We start from the raw sequence: 20,054 nt of genomic DNA, 5'->3' as shown, positions 1-20,054 counted from the left end.
TGTTCCCGCCCTCCACACTAACCCCTGATAGATCTCGGCCTGCCTTCTCCCCCCTGATAGATCTCGGCCTGCCTTCTCCCCCGTGATAGATCTCGGCCTGCCTTCTCCCCCCTGATAGATCTCGGCCTGCCTTCTCCCCCCGATAGATCTCGGCCTGCCTTCTCCCCCCTGATAGATCTCGGCCTGCCTTCTCCCCCTTGATAGATCTCGGCATGCCTTCTCCCCCCGATAGATCTCGGCCTGCCTTCTCCCCCCGATAGATCTCAGCCTGCCTTCTCCCCCCTGATAGATCTCGGCCTGCCTTCTCTGTCTGTGAGCTTTTCTTCCTTTCAAAATTAGATCCAGTAGGGGAGGAGGTAGCAAAGAGACAAACAAAAGGTTATTGGCCAAATTAGGAGTTCAGAAACATCCTTGGTTTAACAGCCTCATTCTGGCAGGTCCTGGGAAATCAGGACTGTTCCTGCCTCTGCCCATGTGTCCTGTGGTTCTAGGAACCAGATAAGCAATGTGTCAGTTAGCTTTCACTGGGTAACAAGCCACCCCCCAATCTGGTGCTTTAAGAAACCAACATTTATTTAGGTCACGATTCTCTAGGTCTGCATTTTAGGGGCAGTTGGGCAGTTCTAGTCTTGGTTGGACTCACGCATTTGTCTGTGGTCAGGTGCCAGGTTGACTGGAGGTGGACTGGTCCATAGTGGCCTCCCAAGTGGTGGTTGGATGGTTGTCGCTTAGGGTCAGGGGGGAGACTGGGACACGTGCCTCGAATCCTGCAGCAGGCCAGCGGGGCTGTCACATGATGATGGCAAGGTTCAGGGAAAGAGAGCAGAAGCCACAAGCCTCTTGAGGTCTAGGCTCTGCCCATCACTTCCTCTGCATTCTGTTAATCAAAGCAAGTCACAGAAGCAGCCCAGATTCAAAAATGGGGAAATAGACACTGTCTCAAGTTCAGAGGAACCTCTAAATCACATTGCAAGGGATATAATCACAGGATGGGGAGAGAACTGGGCCATTTTTGCTAACAGTCCTCGCTGGGCAGCCCTTTCTTGGCCTGGGTGCAGGTTCACTCAGCCTGAGTTCTCGGCCACCCTTTGCTGTCCCCTCTGGCTTCCCCAGTGCATCAGACAGTAAAGAATCTGCCTGCAATGCAGAAGACCCGAGTTTGATCCCTGGGTCGGGTCGACCCCCCTAGAGAAGGGAATGGCTACCCACTCCAGTATTCTTGCCTGGAGAATTCCATGGACAGAGGAGCCTGGTGGGCTACAGTCCATGGGGTTGCAAAGAGTCAGACATGGCTGAGTGACTAACACACACACACTGACAAGGAGTCCTGTAGTGAGAGGTGAGAATAGAATCCAGCTTTTAGTATCTATAAGGCCAGGCTGGACCTGTAGTATGTCATTCCAGAAACCTTTCCTTCATCAAACATTTATTCGAGCACTACCGCAAGGCCAGGTATAGAGACCACACAGGCATTTAGGGGATCCTCATGGTAAAAAGCTTGGACTTTGGAGTGGATCAGGTCTGGCTTTGGATCTCTGCTTCTACAGGCTGGGTCAAGTCACTGTCTTTTTCATCAGCTTGTTTCATTATCAATAAAATGGGGGTGATAATGTCTGTGTTGCAGGGAAGCCTGAATTAGATGCCCAAGGTAAAGTGCTTCACATAGCACCTGGTCCACAATGAAAGCCTGCTAATGGTGCAATGATTATTAATAATAAATATGGGCTCAGGGAATGCATACATGAACGAAGGTCTGGGCAACTTTCAGCCAAATGCGCATAATTCAGGCCTGCTTCCTCCCCCACCCAGCACAAATGAAATATACAAAGGATCTAAGGAACTCCATTAGCCACTGCGAACTTTCTTTCATAACAGGAAACCTGTCACAGCTGTGGCCAGGGCTCCTTTGTGACTGGGGCACGGGGATGGGTTAATAACACCCCACCCCACTTCCAGGCTCCAGGCAAGCGGCACCCCCTCCCCGCGCCCACAAACGCCCCTTCCTCTTGCGCTGTGTGCGCCCTGTGGAAAACCAAGCCGCACCTGCACCAGTGGCAACCAGGAGGCACTTTCCCCTCGGTTGCCTGGACGATTTTTGTCTCCACACCTGCAAACAACCTTGGCTTTCCCCTTCTCTCCAAATCAAAGCCTGTTTTTGCTTTCCACGCTGCCGGACTCCCAAGTGGAGTCTGCGGGGAGGGCCAGGAGAAAGCTAAGGATTATAGATGCTCAGCCCGGCCCCTCTCTGAGGCTGGAGCTGTTTTTAGCTCTGCCTGTCCTGCAGGCGGGCCTGGCCTTGGGGTCTGGGGCCAACCTGGCAAATTAATAACAGGACAAGATTATCAGGGCCCTAATAGAGCCAGGAGAGGGGAGGAAAGCCCCCTCTTGAGCCCCCCTGGGTTGGAGGTACTTCCTTACTTTTTCTTTTATTCTGTTGGAAATGACAGTTTCCCCCTTACTGCCTCTGTCCACATGCTCTTTGTCAGCGACCTGGTGTAATTAAAGACAACAATAAACTCCCCCCACCCCCCTCACATATTTTTAGTGGAAAATACAAATGCATTTTCTGATCGGAAACTGCATGCAGGCGTGAGAAATGAAGAGGATGTGGACGCTGCGGGTTTTAGAGGTGGAGGAGGGAGCCTGAAGCTGCCTGGAGGAGAGAAAAGGTTTTCTTAAAAGGCATTTGTAAGTTGAGGCCGCTCCCAGGAGCCTGGGCTGGGTGGGAGTTGGGGTGGTTGGTGCGCCAGCCAGCCAGCGGGTAAGTTTTGCTTTTTAAGAGAGAGGGTTAGATTCTGGAGGAAAACGGGCTCCAGTCTGATACAATCTGTTGGCGAAAATAACTCTGGATTTGGATCTAACAAAGACTATAAAAGAGAGGCTCGGAGACTTGTTTTCCAGCCTGGTGGGAGTCAGGGTGGTTTTAAATGAAGGGCAGATGTAGCCTGAGGCCAAAATCTGCCTCCCCCCGCCCCCCACCCCAGTCCGGCTGTAACCTTATTAAAAGGATAAAAAGAAAGGCAGTACTTTTATGGTCAGAAAGAAACGGTGTGACAAGGCGATTTTCCTCGCAGAGAGAGGGGTTCTGGGGATTCTGGTGAAGAGGTGGGCTCTTGCTTCTCTTCAGCGGGAGAGGAGAAAGGGAGGTGGGGGCCTGGGGCCTGTGCAGGGGTCTCCGACCTGACAGTCAAGGTCAGGGTGGGGGAGGAAGGGCAGGAGGCGGTCCCCAGCTGGCTGGCCTCACAGGTCAGGTCAGCCCCCTCCCCACAGCTCTGCTAGCCCCCAGGATCAGGCATTGTGACTCCAGAGGAAAGGGCCCTGAAGCGGAATCCCTGTCAGGGAGCACAGCGCGTGGCACCTGGGACAAGCTCGGCCCCTTAAACCGGTAACAAAAAACAACGCTCCACGCAGTAGGGACTTCTTACCCTTTAGCACTCTCAGGAGGGGATGCTTGCCACACCTCAGGTTTGGGATGCTAGAGGGACCAAGTTTGGGACCAAGTGAGAACTGTCCCTACACCCGTGACCATCTAAGCAGCTGTCCTCTCCTGTCTGCCCCTGGGCTCAAGCATCAGGACCACCAGGTGTGGGGCTAGGTGTGGGTGACAGGCTCTCATACTCCTCAGGACCGGAGTCCCAGCAGGGAAACTGAGGCAGGGCCCCACCACTAGAATGGCAACCCAAGGGGCCTGGAAGAGAGAGGCCCGCTGCCCAGTGGACCCAGAGTCAGCCTAGGGCTGCTTGAAGGGGGGCTTTGACCGAGAAGAAGGGGCCAGAGAGGCCTCCATCAGGTGTGGAGGGTGGGCAGTGGGGGGCTGTTTCATCTTCTGGCTTCGATTCTCCCAGCACGTCCCCTTCTTCTCTGCCTGGTCCCACGGCTCCAGGCTTTCGGGCTGGAATGTGTTTTTCAGAAGGTAGCCAGAGAGGTCAGTGTAAATCACATATCTGAATACTTTCTGCTTTCTTCCTTAAATCCTGCCTGTGGCTCCCAGTGACTGCCGGGATAAAGTTCAGACTCCATCACGTGTTACACAAAACTTCCTGCATCATTCTCTCATCATTCTTTCTCGCCCCGTCACCCTGGGGTCTGATGGGCAGAGCTGGGGATTCCCTGATTGGACCCCTCACTCACTGCTTGTCTGTGTCTCTCCCAGCCCTGCCCTGTTCCCTCCGTCTGTCCCCAGGGCACCTGCCCCCGGGATGGACAGTCCTGCATCTCAGTTGGCTCTGGACCTCAATAACTTGGGCGTCTCTGCTTGAGGACTTTCTCTGGTCTGAGGAGGACACTCTGCCTGCTGGTAGGATAGCCATGGGGGGTGAGGTGGGGATGACCAGACCTCTGCCACAGGGATCACCTGAAGTCCATGAGGAGTGGGAATTGGAGACTAAATATCCAGCCTGCCAGGGCCTTGAGAGTGCAGTTCCAAGCTGTGCTCTAACGAGTTCTCAGAGGGCCCTGGTAGGGGGGGTTGTGTCCTGGCTGCCTCCACAGGGACCCGCCTGTTGATACTTCCCTCTCTTTGGTGTTTTGTACTGAATGCTTGTGCCCCCACCCCCAGATTCATATGGTGAAACTCTGCTCCCCAGTGTGATGGGATGAGGAGGTAGAGCCTTGGGGAGGTGATGAGGTTGTGAGGATGCACCCCCATGAAGGGATTAGTGCCCTTATAAGAGTCTTGAGAGTCCCTTGGACAGCAAGGAGATCAAACCAATCAATCTTAAAGGAAATCAACCCTGAATATTACTTGGAAGGACTAATGCTGAAGCTGAAGCTCCAACACTGGCTACCTGATATGAAGAGCTGACTCATTAGAAAAGACCCTGATGCTGGGAACGGTTGAAGGCAGAAGGAGAAGGGGACGACAGAGGATGAGATGGTTGAATAATAGCATCACTGATTCAATGGACATGAGTTTGAGCAAGCTCCAGGAGATAGTGAAGGACAGGGAAGCCTGGTGTGCTTCAATCTGTGAGGCTGAAAAGAGTCAGACTTGACTAAGCAACTGGACGACAACAGGAGTCCCAAGAGAACCTGCTTACTCTCTCTGCTTTCTGCCACGTGAGGGTACAGAGAGAAGTCAGCACTCTGACCCGGAGGCAGGTTCTTGCCGGGATCCAGTGGTGCTGGCACTCTCATCTCAGACCTCCAGCCTCCAGAAATGTGAGAAATCAGTTTCTGTTGTTCGTAAGTCATTGAGACTAAGGTGATTTGTTGTAGCCACTGGAGCTAAGACATTTGTCTTCCCTGCTCTCTCACTGGCTTCCTTGGGTCACCCCAGGATATCCCATCACACCCAGTTTTAATCTCTGGATCTACTTTGTGGGGGAGCCCAAGTCATGACACAGCTGCTATTCCTTCTGTCTGGAATGCTAACTTCTCTTTATTGGTTAGCAGATCGCGCATTCCTGGGTAGGCTTTCCTGAAGTTAGCTGTCCTGCCCTGTGCTCCTGGGCATGTGGTCTGCCCTGTGGCTAGCTTGCTGGTTGGCAGAGCATGTCAGCTGGTCTATGTGGCCCAGGGCATGGGGCCCTCAGCATCAGGGGCTGTGCATTCATGTCTGTGTAGCCAGGACCGGAGAGCAGGGGTTCAATAGGTGTGTGTTCAGGGTGCTGACACGAGGGACACTTGTGGTGTTAGCTCTCTTGGAAGCAGCAGCAAATTGTGTTTCCCGTGCTTCGCAGAGTCTTCCTCCCTTGGCCAAATACATGTCTTGCATCTGTCTAGAGTGAGGTCTTCTTCAAGTGCTTTTCTTTGAGGCTGGGTCTCACCTAAACTCTGTGATGAGCAGACAGCATCACCCCATTTTACAGATTAGGCTAACTGAAGCCTAGGCTGATTGGCCGGTCCAAGACAATAACCAAATAAAGGAGGAGATTGCAGTCTAGAGAGGTTAGGTAAACATCCCAGAGGCACACAGCACAGAGCCAATAGGAGAGAATAGGAGAGACAGGCCTGTCTGCCTCTGGAATCCACGTTCTTGCTCCTGGTCAGCTCGACAGAGCGGATGCCTACTGCTGTCCGGCTCCTTGTTGGGGGCCCACATCTCCATTCCTCATTTCGTTCTTAAAACCATCTGCTGAGCTGGAGAGCATAGCTCGGCTTCTCAGAGGAGGATACTGAGGTTCTGAGAGGTTCCAAGCTCTGCCCCCAGTACATCTCTGCAGCTAGTGTTCTTTCTCTACAGTCAGCCCATTCCTTTCCCCCTCAACTGTCTCACATTTTATGCCCCAAGGCAGCCAGCTCAGGGAGAGGATTATTTCAAAGATGTGTCTGGTGAAGATTTAATGGCAGGCACTGCTCATAAACTTTGTGCAATTGTGTCTGCGGTACCCAGAGTTCCAGGCAGAGATGCAAACAGTGGGCTGGACCAGCAGTGCTGAGGCAGCTGTTTGGGGCTGGCCAGGCCCCCATGAATGTCTGTGCCCCGGATTTATGAGGGTTTGTTGCAGAGTGAGGAGGAGGGAGAGAATATGGGGAAGGAGAGAGGTGGCAGAGGAGGGAACTGCTTCCCTCAGATGGAGAGCTCTCCCTTCTCCTGCCAGCCTGCACCAGACCAGCCCCTCGGGGTTTTCTAGAAACAGCCTCATGTATCTTCTTCCTCCTTTGGAGAGGTGGGAGGTCATGTGGAGAAGGCCAGACATGTGCCAAGTGGAGAAGGCTGCCCATCATCTAAAGCTCAGTCGGCCTTGGCACCTCCCTTCTCCCCCCACCTCACATCCCACCAGTCGCCAAGGCATCAATTTTCTCTCTTAAATAGACTCTGTCTCTTGGCTCCTTTCCGCATCGCTCGCCTGGACAACTGGAGGAGCCTCCTTGCTTCCACTCCTGTCCAAAAACTGTCCCTCCCACACTGGCCCCGGACTGACCTCTTTACAGACGCACACCTGACCGTGTCGTCCGCCTGCTTAAGTGCTTTTGCAGTGTACTGTGATGATAGAGTTCACATACAGAGTCACGTGTTGGTAAACCAGCTGAAAAAGGAAAGCCCTGATTTATAGTGTGTGCCGATTGCCTTGGTATAAGGACTGCCACTGTTTCAAGTTGTAAAATCCCGGCTGGCAACATGCAGTGGCTTTCCTCTAGTGGCAGGCCATGGCCCTAGCACATCCCTGCATAGCACTGATGAGGCGCCGGGCACTGCTTTAGGGTTTTTACCCCTCTGGGTCCTTCCCCTGCCTGGCAGGGCCCTCTCCGCCTATCTGTGCTTGTCCAGCTTCTCTGCACTCCTCCGGCCCACTTCTGCTGTTGCTTGCTCCAGGATGCCTCCCCTGACCCACCCCCACTGCTGGAATAGTTGGGAGTACTCGCACAACACCGCAGTTGCCACCTCTTCCTAGCAGAATCCCGGGCCCTCTCGTTTGGGGAGGATGGTTTCTTTCAGAGCCCCAGCCACCATGTGTGCATTGTATGTGCATTACACCATGTGTGGGTGTAATGAAGCCTTGTGAGTCATCAGGCCATTCCAGGGAGCTGATACAGCACCAACAGTGTGGTCAGGTTCAGCGTAGCTGTGGGTGGGGGAGACAGAAGAGCCCTACCCTTGGGGACCAGAGAGCTGGCTTTGGGCTTCCTGAGCATCAGGGCACAGGAGCCACGGGTCAGCAGCTCTGGCACTGTGTGCTGATGAGTAACGGCTGTTTATCCTGTGCCTGAACCTGAGGCACCTCCTGGTTGCTCTTTCCCCATCACTGCAGTGGGTGGAGGCCATTCACTGTGATGCCCTGATGGCGTGCCTGTGAATGGGAAGTCAGCAGTGCTGAAGGGGACTTTTCAAGGTCAGGATGTACCTTTCCTATTGAGAGTTCAGTTCTGTACCGAAGGAAAGCATGCTGTTGGTGACTTTCTGCCCACTCCCTTAAGGGGTAGAGGGTGCTCCCCAGTCCTGCTTGGAACTTGCTGTTCCCACCCCACAGCTTCCCACCATGAAAAGACTATTGTCTAGATAAAATAAACATTTACATTCAAGGAACCTATAAAATTTATGTAAGTGCTAGCATAAGTGTATTAAAAATGTGGATTTTTTCTTTTTGGTAAGAGCAAAAAATTGGAAATAACCTAAACATTCATCAGGATGGGATTGCTTAAACCGAGAGCAATACACTTATGAAACACAACGAGATTTTCCATTTTAAAAACTGTGGTAGACCTCATGATTTGGATGATGGCCCAGGTTCCAAGTGGGATAAATGGGGTAATCTGCAGTTTGGTAAGTGGGGCAGGGCAAGCTGCAGAGTGTTTCTGATGGCCCACCAGCGGGAGAGGGGGACAGTGTCTCTCGTTTACAGTTATCCTCAAACCTGGTACAGAACCTGGCCTCAGGAAGGGCTCTGTAAATATGGCTATTATCACTATTGTCAGCAGGCCATACATAAATGATGAACAAATCCTACTTTGTATAATCCTATGTAGAGGCATTGAGAAACCTGGAAGGAACCTCGTGAAAACATTAATAGTGCTTGCCCCTGTTTGGAGTAAAATTGGCCAGGAGGGGATAAGACACTCACTTAAAATGTAAATATTACCTGATTAAACTTAAAAGCTTTTGGATAGAAAAGGAAACTATAAGCAAGGTGAAAAGACAATGCTCAGAATGGGAGAAAATAATAGCAAATGAAACAACTGACAAAGGATTAATTTCCAACATATACAAGCAGCTCATACAACTCAATACCAGGAAAACAAACAACCCAATCAAAAAGTGGGAAAAAGACCTAAACAGACATTTCTCCAAAGAAGACATACAGATGGCTAACAAATACAAGAAAAGATCCTCAACATCGCTCATTATTAGACAAATGCAAATCAAGACCACAGTGAGATATCACCTCACACTGGTCAGAATGGCCCTCATCAAGAAGTCTACAAACAATAAATGCTGGAGAGGGTGTGGAGAAAAGGGAATGCTCTTGCACTGTTGGTGGGAATGTAAATTGATACAGCCACTATGGAAGATGGAATGGAGATTCCTTAAAAAACTAGGAGTAAAACCACCATATGACCCAGCAATCCCACTCCTAGCCATATACCCTGAGGAAACCAGGGCTGAAAAAGACACATGTATCCCATTGTTCATTGCAGCACTATTTACAGTAGCTAGAACATGGAAGCAACCTCGATGCTCATCAACAGATGAATGGATAAAGAAGTTGTGGTACATAATGGAATTCCAATGTGTGATACACAATGGAATATTACTTAGCCATAAAAAGGCATTTGAGTCAGTTCTAAGGAGGTAGATGAACCTAGAACCTATTATACAGAGTGAAGTGAGTTAGAAGGAGAAAGATAAATATCGTATTCTAATGCACATATACAGAATCTAGAAGAATGTTTCTGAAGAATTTATTTACAGGGCAGCAGTGGAGAGACAGACATAGAAAATAGACTTATGGACATGGGAAGAGGGGAGGAGAGGGTCAGATGTATATGGAAAGAGTAACATGGAAACTTACATTACCGTATGTAAAATAGATAGCCAATGGGAATTTGCTGTATGGCTCAGGAAACTCAAACAGGGGCTCTGTATCAACCTAGAGGGGTGGGATGGGGAGGGAAATGGGAGGGAGGTTCAAAAGGGAGGGGATATATGTATACCTATGGCTGATTCATGTTGAGGTTTGACAGAAAACAACAAAATTCTGTAGAGCAATTATCCTTCAATAAAACAATAAATTAAAAATATATAAATATTGTTAGAATTTAGTATGAGCTTGTATTGTTTTTGCAATTAGAATAAAAGCCAAAAGAAGTGGGGAAAAGATCCCCTAAAAGTCTTTCTCCTATAGGCAAACACACTCAGCTATCCACATACATACTTGGGTCTTTGCAGGCCTGGGGGTAAGTCCTGCTCTATTGATTTCTACCTGGTAAACTGTGGATAGTAAGAGCTCCTCTCTCACAGGCACTAGAGAGAACCACATGCAGTAACGAGGGCCATGTGCTCAGTACAGCTGCCCCTAACAGAGCAGTGGCTTGTAACCATTGATTGCCTTCCGCCTTCCCATGGAGTTTCATCCATTGACTCACCCATGTACCTTTTTCCACCCCTGGGCCTTTGCTTGAGGTCATCAGAGTATTATTAGTATCGTTCATTTCATGATCAGGGATGAAATTCTCAGGAAGATACAGCCTAACTCTGTCATTTTGTGGCAACCATGACCTGGAGAGGTTACGTGACTTGCCTAAAGTCACACAGCTTCCAAGTGGTAGAGATGGTATTGGCACTAAGCTCCACAGTCCTGTGCTTTCCTTGTACTCCACTGCCTGGCGCTGACTTAATAATTTGTCTTCCCAAGACTCCTAGAGGCAAAGATGCTGTACCAAGAGGAAAAGATCACCAGTGGGGCCTTTTAACAATTTGGCAGAGTCCACCCTGCCTAGTGGCCACTCCCTCTGGAGTAAGAAATAGCGAGGCTGGGGTGGAGAAGCACACCCACATTTCTATGGACTCAGGGCCCCCCTCCTACCCCCACCCTCTGGCCAGACCTCTGTAATTACATACCTGCCTGGGCTGACTTCCCATGAAGAGGCTTTCCTTGGTTGTCACGAGCCTCAGAGCCAGTCAGATTTCTGGGTTTAAAACTCTGCTGTCATTAACTGTGTGCCTTGAGTGACTTAGCTGCAAAGTGGGGACAGAGAGACCTGCCTTCCAGGCACATGTTGAGAATTAGGGCAGATGGCGGTTACACCTGCCTGCTGTGGGGTCTGGTGCACCACGGGCAGTGGTTGGATGAGAGACAAATCCAAATCTTTGTGATTAAAGGAAGGCGCTTTGTTCCTGGACCTGGGGACCACCTGCCACATATAATGAGGGCTAAGACAAGAAAGAAGTTGTTTCTGGCTGTCTCAAGTATGTACAGGCGCCTTGCCACTGTTCTGCTGCTGCTGCTGCTAAGTCGCTTCAGTTGTATCTGACTCTGTGCGACCCCATAGACGGCAGCCCACCAGGCTCCCCCGTCCCTGGGATTCCCCAGGCAAGAACACTGGAGTGGGTTGCCATTTCCTTCTCCAATGCAGGAAAGTGAAAAGTGAAAGTGAAGTCGCTCAGTTGTGCCCAACTCTTCGCGACCCCATGGACTGCAGCCTACCAGGCTCCTCCATCCATGGGATTTTCCAGGCAAGAGTACTGGAGTGGGGTGCCATTGCCTTCTCTGGCCACCATTCTGGAGGACCCTAAATAGGTATATATGGGAACTGGCTAGTGGAGTGATTGACAGCAATGTCTGAGGAGCTTTAGAGTCCTGGTTTCAAGTCCAGATCCACCATTTTCTAAGCCTCTGAACTTGGGCAAGTCCCTTGAAATCATGAGCCTCCATTCTTTATCTGTAACTGTGGGTGAATATTAATATCTACCTTGTTGTGAATATTACATGAAAGAAAGGATAGAAAATACTTGGTCCAATGCCCCGTGTGTGGTAAATACCAGTAAACGTCAGCTTCTTGGAGTATTTTATCATAGTTACTGTTACTCCTCTCAGAGCACTGTAGTCATGCTATTTACCAAATATTTTCTGTTTCCTTCTGGGTGAAAGATAGGATTCTTCTTCTCTGACCCATGAAAGTTAAGCAGGGCCTCTGGCTTGATCTGGGCCAGTGAGTCGCTTATGGGTCACTCTGGGCAGGAGCTTTAAGGGCTCGAGTCCCCTTTGTGGGGTGAATTACGGGAGAGTGGGGGCACTTGTTGCAGCGGCATGCCTTGGCCTCTCCTGACTGACACACGCACACACCTCTCCTGAGCTGATGCCAGCATAGTGAGACCGAAGCTGAGAAACGGCCTTCCGCTTTGCTGTGAGGAGGGAGAAGAGAGAGATGAGTTTGTGCACTCCCTCACATGGAAAGTCTTTTTTTTTCCCCAGTGGAGTGTTCAAGCTAACAGGCCCAGCGTCCTCCTTGCGTTCCCTGGGGGAATTGGGATGCGAGCGGCAGGCTGATCAGATGCACAACCAGATCGCAGCTGGGCATTTCCTCTTCGGTCCTGTGCCTGAACTTGCCCCACCTATTTAAGCAGGCTATTTGTGCTTCAGGATCACTGCTCACAAGGATTTAAAAATTGTGCTCCTGTGAGGCAGCCCTGGTGAAACTCCCCAGCGCTTGCTCCCTGCCAGATCCATGAGCGGGCTTCCTGGGCAGGGCCACCAGAACAGGCCTTGCCTGAAATATCACCCCCCTGGGGGGCCCTCTGAATCTCTGTGTCAGGGGTCATAGGAGAAGGTGGTTGAAAACCCAGGTCCTCATGGAGAGCTAATGTTTTAACTCACACTCAGTGGAGATTTTATTTTCTTGGGCTCCAAAATCACTGTGCATGGTGACTGTAGCCATGAAATTCAAAGATGCTTGCTCCTTGGAAGAAAAGCTATGACAAACCCAGACAGTGTATTAAAAAGCAGAGATATCACTTTGCCAACAAAGGTCCATATGGTCAAAGCTGTGGTTTTTCCAGTAGTCATGTACGGATGTGAGAGTTGGACCATAAGGAAGGCTGAGCACTGAAGAATTGAGGCTTTTGAACTGTGATGGTGGAATAGACTCTTGAGAGTCCCTTGGACTGCACGGATATCAAAGCAGTCAACCCTAAAGGAAATCAACCCTGAATATTCATTGGAAGGACTGATGCTGAAGCTTCAGCTTCAATAGTTTGGTCACCTGATGTGAAGAGTCGACTCATTGGAAAAGACCCTGATGCTGGGAAAGACTGAGGGCAGGAGGAGAAGGGGGAGACAGAGAATGAGCTGGCTGATGACATCACTGACTTAATGGGCATAAACTTGGGCAAACTCCAGGAGATGGTGAGGGACAGGGAAACGTGCTGGAGTGCATGCGGTCACCAAGAGTCAGACATGACTTGGCAACTGAACAACAACAGTTACAAATGGATGTAAAGTTATTCAACCTGGACTATTTCAGTGGAGGTGAGCAAAAAGAGACCAATACCTAAGTCAGGAGACAGAAATGAAAGGAGTGAAAGGGCATTGAAAGGGAAGATTGGGGCTAGGCTGGGCACCCAGGCGGACTCCCTCTGGGAGATAATGCAGGGTCTCTGAGGTCAGGTGACATGGGTTGAAAACCTACTCCTGCCATTTGGCCCCTGTGTGATCTTCCGGGGAAAAGGTGGATGGTTCTGAGGTCAAGTGAGTACAGTTGGCTCTGTTCTTGAGACACGCAAATGCCTGTGCTGGGTGGTCCGTGGGGCATTCAGAACGTCACTCTCTCCCCCCCACATCTGAATGCCTTCTCCTGTATGCCTTAAAATGTATTGGCACCAAAACCAAGAGCTGTCTTTTCTTTGTTTCACTGCAGGGATGCAATTAAATGAGCTCAGTTAAATTTAACAGTTGACCATTGAGCAAGGAGGGGATTCGGGTGCTGGCCGTCTGTGCAGCTGAAGATCCATGTATGATTGATAATCAGCCATCCCTGTGCATGGTCCTCAGCATCTGCAGGTTCAACCAGTGGCGGATTGTGTAGTCTTATTGTATTATATCGAGACAAATCCATATATAAGTGAAAGTGTTAGCCACTCAGTCGTGTCCGACTCTTTGCAACCCCATGAACTGTAGCCCACCAGGCTCCTCTGTCCATGGGATTCTCCAGGTAAGAATACTGAAGTGGGTAGCCATTCCCTTCTCCAGGGGATCTTCCTGACCCAGGGGCCCCTGTGCAGTTCAAATCCATGTCATTCAAGGGTCAGCTGCACTGAGTTCTCACTCTGGGCAAGCCCTGGGCTGGGTATTGTGGAGAGAGAATGTCGAGAGAAGGATGCTGCTGCTCAAGACACTGATAGACTTGGTCTGGGTAAGGTCATTTCCCCTTCTCTGGGACTCAGGCGCCATATGTCACACAGGGAGAGACCAATGGCATCTCCTCTGACCCATCCTGGGAGGGCTAAATGAGATGGGGTGTGTGAAAGCCATTTGCAATAAGCAAAGTCTATGCAAGTGTAGTGTTTCCATTCTTATTGAATCCATTGGTGTCCACTCGGAGTTCGCCCCTGATTGTGTCCCCGAGGCCCTGGGATAGCTTGCCGGGGTTTTCCATGGGGTGACTTGATCAGAGACTTTCAGCTGGACATGGTTTTATCCAAGGGGCCCCAGAAGCTCCCCATGTTCAGTCTGGGAGGAGAAGGGCTGTGTGTCTTCGTCCATCAGTGGGTTCCCAGCTGAGAACCAGCTCCCTGCATTCCTGTTGTGAGGAAAGACTGGGACTGTACTCAGCGTCTGGTCTGCACGGCCATCTGCCAGAGAAGCATCTTCAGCGTTGGAATAGCAGAGATTCAGAGCAAGTCTGCGGAGATGCATTGTAATGTCCGTGAGGATATCATATGCAAATAGCGGGATATCAGCCAACCTCTGTGAGCCCCTTGAGAATCAGGAAAGTAGTCTCATTTTTAAGATATCACTGACTTTTATGATTACTGAGCCCAGAGGCCCTGAATAGAGCTTCCTGATGGTTTCTTCTCTGAGTTTTTAAGCTTTTAAAAATAAAATTGTTATTGTCATAGTTTCAAAGTTGACCACAAGCTTCCTGGCTTCCCCCTATGGGCCTAGGGCTTCTGGGTTGGCCTGGGCAGGGCTGTGGGTGTGTCAGGGCATGGGTTTTCCCTCTGGGAAGGTGGCTCAAGAGTGCAAGCCACATAAGCTGGCTACTTTCATACGAAACTCTTGAATTGGGGCCTACTTAGAGTTAAGCTTGGTGCTGGGTGATGGAGGAACAAAGGCATGGCTGTTAGCTGGTCTCCAAAGGGGTGGGGAAGGAGGCACATAGAGTCAGTTGCAAAGGAATGTAAAGGAAATGTCCCCAGATAGCTTGAGAGTGTGGCTGGCCAAGGAGAGGCTTTTGAACAGATGTATAAAAGCGTTTTGGAATCCCCAGGTATAGAAAAGGTTCATGGACATTTCAACAGACAGGTCAGTGTGGTTGAGGAGTAAGAGGTTAGGAGTTCAAGTGTGAGAGAAGATGCTGGTGGGAAAGTGGTGTGCGTAAGATGGGGGTGGGGGCAGGGCAGACGGGAAAGGCCTGAAATCCCAAGGAGGAGGTTGATATCATCAAGTGGTTTGGAAAGATCTTCTGTTTGAATGGCTTCCCTGGTGGCTTAGATGGTGAAGAATCCACCTGCAATGCAGGAGACCTGGGTTCAATCCCTGGGTCAAGAAGATCCCCTGGAGAAGGAAATGGCCACCCACTCTTTGGCAACCAATTCTTTTCCAGAATTCTTGCCTGGAAAGAATTCTGTCCATGGACAGAGGAGACTGATGGGCTACAGTCCATGGTCACAAAGAGCCAGACATGACTGAGCAACAGACCCTTTCACTTTCTGTTTGAACACTTCTTGTGAGGGGAAAGTCACTACCTCTGGGGTAGCTGACCTCACCATCAGCAGTGACTCATAAAAAGTACTTCCTGAGAGCAAGCCAGTGCCTATTGGCCTCAGAGGGGTCTGAAGGACCACCCTAGGCCATTCTTGGTCCTTTCATCCTTGTTTTTGTCCTTATTAGACTGATGGGCCTTTGGCTTTTAGATGAGCATGATAACTTCCTTTTACCATGACCATCACAAAGTTTAAGCATGTGCCCAGAACTTCCAGAACTTTCTGTTAATGACTGAGCTTGGCCTACTCTAAGGAATTCACCTGAATTCATCTCTTCAGTTTTCTCCGTGGCTCAGAACTTTAATGACTGAGCTTGGCCTACTCTAAGGAATTCACCTGAATTCATCTCTTCAGTTTTCTCGGTGGCTCAGAACTTGGGGGATTTGAGGTTCAACAGTCCTGCTTCGGAATCCCATCTCAGCTGCTTTGTAGCTTTCTGACCTTGAACCTTTCTTTCCTCTCCAAGTTCAGCTGCCTTTGCCTGTCACAGGGCTTGCTGTAAATGCATATAATACCCCCCAGCTCCTTCCTTTCTGGTTAAGAGGCATCTCTCTTCCTAGGTTGTTGAGGTAGAGTTTTGGAAGGTCACTGGTCAGTACTGTCATTGAGATGCTTCCAGAGCCCCTGATGCTGTTTTTATTACCTTAGTCCCCCTGGGAATTGATTTATGTGTTTTCTGGATAAAACAGGCCTCCGGAGGAAGACTTTCTCCTGTTTCTGTAAACGTGTCTGTTTTAGGGCTGCACTCTTCGTTCCGGTTCTGTTGGTTTGGGATGCACATGCAATCTGCATTTTGCACTCTGCCTTGGTCTGTTTTCAGAAAAAATATTTTGACAGTGCATTCTTCATCTTGCCTCCCTAACTGTCTTTGGGAGGCCCTGGGATTTTGCTATTCCTGAGCCTTTGGCTCTGTAATCCTCTAAATCTTGAGTGTCCAGTGGGGTCAGCCAGCCTGGCTGCAGGCCTGACTAGGAATGTGAAACTACCCAGTATTAGAGAAGGCAGGCTCCCAGGGGCTCACCCAGGTCACCCACTGCTGTCTCAGACTGGAGATGGAATCCCAGAGAGTAGGCTTGGGGGAACTGTCTGGAGTCACAGGGCAAACTGGTGGCTGAGAGGGGTCCCTCCCCTCTCTCGACTCCACATCCTGCTCTCAGCTGGGGCCCCAGAGCCCCGTGAAGTCGCCTGAGTGTTCCAGACGTCTGTTCACTGTGCTGCGCACATTTCCCAGGCCTGCTCATCTTTCTGTAGGTTACCACCCCCATCACTGCCCAGCTCCATATTCAACCTTATTCATGATCAGGATGCTTGATGTGCAAACCCCAAAACTCAAAGCCAATCAAATGGACACTTCCTGAAGTCCATCCAGTTCCTGGCTGAGGGGGATGTTGTGCTGTGGGAAGGTTCAGGAAGCCTCCCGGGCAAGTGGTGGATTCCAGTAGCTGTGATTCAGGCAACTAGAGCTGTGACTATTCCCACCTCCCCCCAACACACACCCACCCCTGTTTCCACTAACAAACTGGCCCCACCCTGGGCCTTGGGAACATCAACTTGTGTCACAGTTTTTCTAAGAGTGAAATGATGCTCACTCTTCATTTTTATGTCGCTACCACAACAAATGACCACAGACACGATGGCTTCAAACAACACAAATTTATCCTCGGTTCTATAAGTCAGGAGCTCAGACAGAGTCGTTGGGGCTGAGAATCAACACGCTCTGTGGCCACTTCCTTCTGGAGGCTCAAGGAGAGAATCCACTTCCTCATCTCTTCCTGTATTCTTTGGCTTGTGGCCTTTTTCTTCAAAGCCAGACACTTAGCATCTTCTTTCTCTGAATCTTGTGTCCTCACTCGCCCTGCTTTGCTGTGTCCAATCCCCCTTTGCTGTGGTGTTTGTGATGGCATCTAGAACTCGCTTGGATAATCCAGCTCATCTCCCCATCTCATGATGTTTTATTCAATCACATCTGCGCAGTCCCTTTTGCTCGCCTTGGGAGGGGACAGTCATTGGGTCCAGAGACTGGGCCAGGGGAGGTTGTTGGAGACCACCCTTCAGGCTGCCACAGTCAGTCCCTGCCCCGCCCATTTCACAGACTTGGAACCTGAGGTCTAGAAAGGTTAAGGAGTACAGGGAATTCAGATCTCTGATACCTGCTCCTCAATCCTAGGACCAAGGCTTGTTGAGAGCCTTTGGGCTCTGTAGGTTGCTCTTTAAAGGTGAATAGTCTGACACTTTCTCACATTGGTTGGTCATTTTCTGGGGGTGGGGGTCACTTCATTATTCCTTCAAAATCTCAGACAATACTCCCTCCCCTTTCTCCCAACCCCCACCCCCACCATTTTCTGCATCAGTAAACTGAAGCTAGTAACACTTAGACTTGGTTGGGTTTTAGGGAAGATTGCAATAAGGGAATTGTTGTGGCCTCTAGAAAGCTGCCCTGGTGATCACTGAATGCACCCTTGCTTCCTTCTTTCCCCCGGCCCTCCCTTCCTTTCTTCTGCTGTAACTGGGGATCGTCCAGCGACCATGAGTGTTGGGTGCTGATGACTCACAGCTGCCCCCTTCTCTGCAGACTTGCCCTCCACTAAACAGGGGCTGCCCGACAAGCCACTGCCCTGCACCGCCCTCTTCCTGCCCCAGCTGTGGCTCCGGGCACAGACTAACTGGGGCACACAGGGCTGGTTTCCTTCTGCCAGGTGGGACCACCTTTTGGTGCAGTTCATGCTCTAGGGCTCCCCATGGGATTAGGCATAGCCTCTGCTCAAGGTCACATCCTTCTTAGCTCCTCCTCTGTGCTGCTTCCCTCACTCTGCCCATTCTAAGAGCCCTCTGCCTCCACTCAGGGCACCCCGATCCTGCCATGGGCTCCACTTCTAAGGGACCCACCCTAAGTCACTTTCCCTTCTGCCTTTTCTTTTTTTCTTCTCTCTCTTCTTTGTTGGGAAATCAGGAGAGCACGATGTCATGGAAACCAAGTCAGGAGAGTTTCAATCAGAGGAGAAGCCAGCCCCATCAGATGAGGGAAGCAGTCACAGAATCAGGACCTCAGCTCAGCAGCCTTGGCCTTGAGAAGGTTTATTGGTGCCCTCCTGTCTAATTGATTATCAGGTACAGTTAAATGTCACCTTCCTTCTTCAGTGCTGGGTCTTTTGTTGTTCAGTCGCTCAGTCGTGTCTGACTCTTAGAGATTCCATGGACTGCAGCATGCCAGGCTTTTTTTCTTTGTCCTTCGCCATTTCCCAGAGCTTGCTCAAACCCCTGTCCATTGAGTTGGTGATGCCATCCAACCATTTCATCCTCTGTCATCCCCTTCTCCTGCCTTTGATATTTCCCAGCATCAGAGTCTTTTCTAATGGGTTGGCTCTTCGCATCAGGTGGCCAAAGTATTGGAGCTTCAGCATCAATCCTTCCAGTGAATATTCAGGATTGATTTCCTTTAGGATTGACTAGTTTGATCTCCTTGCAGTTCAAGGGACTCTGAAGAGTATTCTCCAGCACTATAGTTCAAAAGCATCAATTCTTTGGTGCTCAGCCTTCTTTATGGTCCAACTCTCACATCCATACATGACTACTAGAAAAACCATAGCTTTGACTATATAAAAACAAACTTTAATGGTGGAAAAATGTCAGGGAAGTCAGTTCTCCTGCCTTAGCTTCAATTTGCATACCTGCAAAAGAGCTGAATGATCCATCCAAAATTTTCTGATTCTAAGAAGGTATCCTCATGTGATCTTCTGCAAATAAGAGTACCAACAGTCCCACTTCCGTGCTGAGCAGAGGATGGGTAGCATCTGCTTCAATTCTCTAGCTACCCTGTGAGAAACAAAGCATCTGTCTTATCCCCCTTTTATTGTTTCATCAACTTGTTTATGTGCTGAGGCCTCCTGGATTCACGTCTCCAGCCTGTACCTCACTCCTTAAATCAGCTGGCTTTGGTGTGTTTCTTCTAACCCTGTCTTAGTTCAGGCCTGCCACCACAAAAAATACTATAGAGTGGCTGGCTTAAATCACAGGAATTTATTTCTCCCAGTTCTGGAAGTCTGAGATCAGCATGATGCTGAAGGCTGTCTTCCTGGCTTGCAGATGGTCACTTCCTTACAAGTTGGTGAGGGAGGGGAAGCGGGAGGGTGGGCAAAAGTGCTCTCTCTGATGTCTCTTCTTATCAGGACTCTAACCCCATTGTGATGCCCCCACCCTCATGATTTTATCTGAACCTAATCACGTCCCAAAGGTCCTCATCTCTAAATACCGTCACACTGGGGCTAGGACTTCGACATATGAATTTGAGGGGTTTGGTGGGGAACACAGCTCAGTCCATAGCAACCCTTGACCAAGAGTACATTAAACAATCACAGTGGGGCTCAGCCCAGGGCAGGAACTCTGGTAGATATTGTAGAACATGCCTCAAGGTTATCCATCCAAAACAGTGAGGGAGTGGGTTATTCATCCACTGATTCCCATCAGCCATGGATTGAGGACTATTTCTAAGAGGTACTGACCCCCGGCCCCTCTGGTCTGCCTGTGTGAGCTGAGTACTCTCCAGGGACCAGGAAAGGCCCTCGGGCAGGGCCAGGCGCCTGCAGTTGAAGCTGTTGGAGCTGCATGCTCAGGTGTGGTCCATGCAGAGAAGGGGGTGCCATTGTGACTTTAGGAGGGGCAATGTTTCTATGGAGTTGTGGGTGCAAAAGTC

The 20,054-nt window shown here is 50.0% G+C and overlaps 1 long non-coding RNA gene across 1 annotated transcript; it reads left to right on the top strand.

The window, feature by feature from the left end:
* The first annotated feature begins 3,047 nt into the window (after window positions 1-3,047).
* LOC129631653 (uncharacterized) lies at window positions 3,048-4,317 on the top strand. The gene is made up of 3 exons (XR_008704144.1): window positions 3,048-3,105; window positions 3,271-3,385; window positions 4,154-4,317. It is a non-coding gene; the product is annotated as an uncharacterized LOC129631653 (long non-coding RNA).
* Window positions 4,318-20,054: the final 15,737 nt, after the last annotated feature.

The sequence above is a fragment of the Bubalus kerabau genome, chromosome 17 (genome assembly GCF_029407905.1).
Source record: "Bubalus kerabau isolate K-KA32 ecotype Philippines breed swamp buffalo chromosome 17, PCC_UOA_SB_1v2, whole genome shotgun sequence".
NCBI lineage: Eukaryota > Metazoa > Chordata > Mammalia > Artiodactyla > Bovidae > Bubalus > Bubalus kerabau.
Note: the sequence above shows the minus strand (reverse complement) of the source record. Positions and strands in the feature narration are given on the sequence as shown.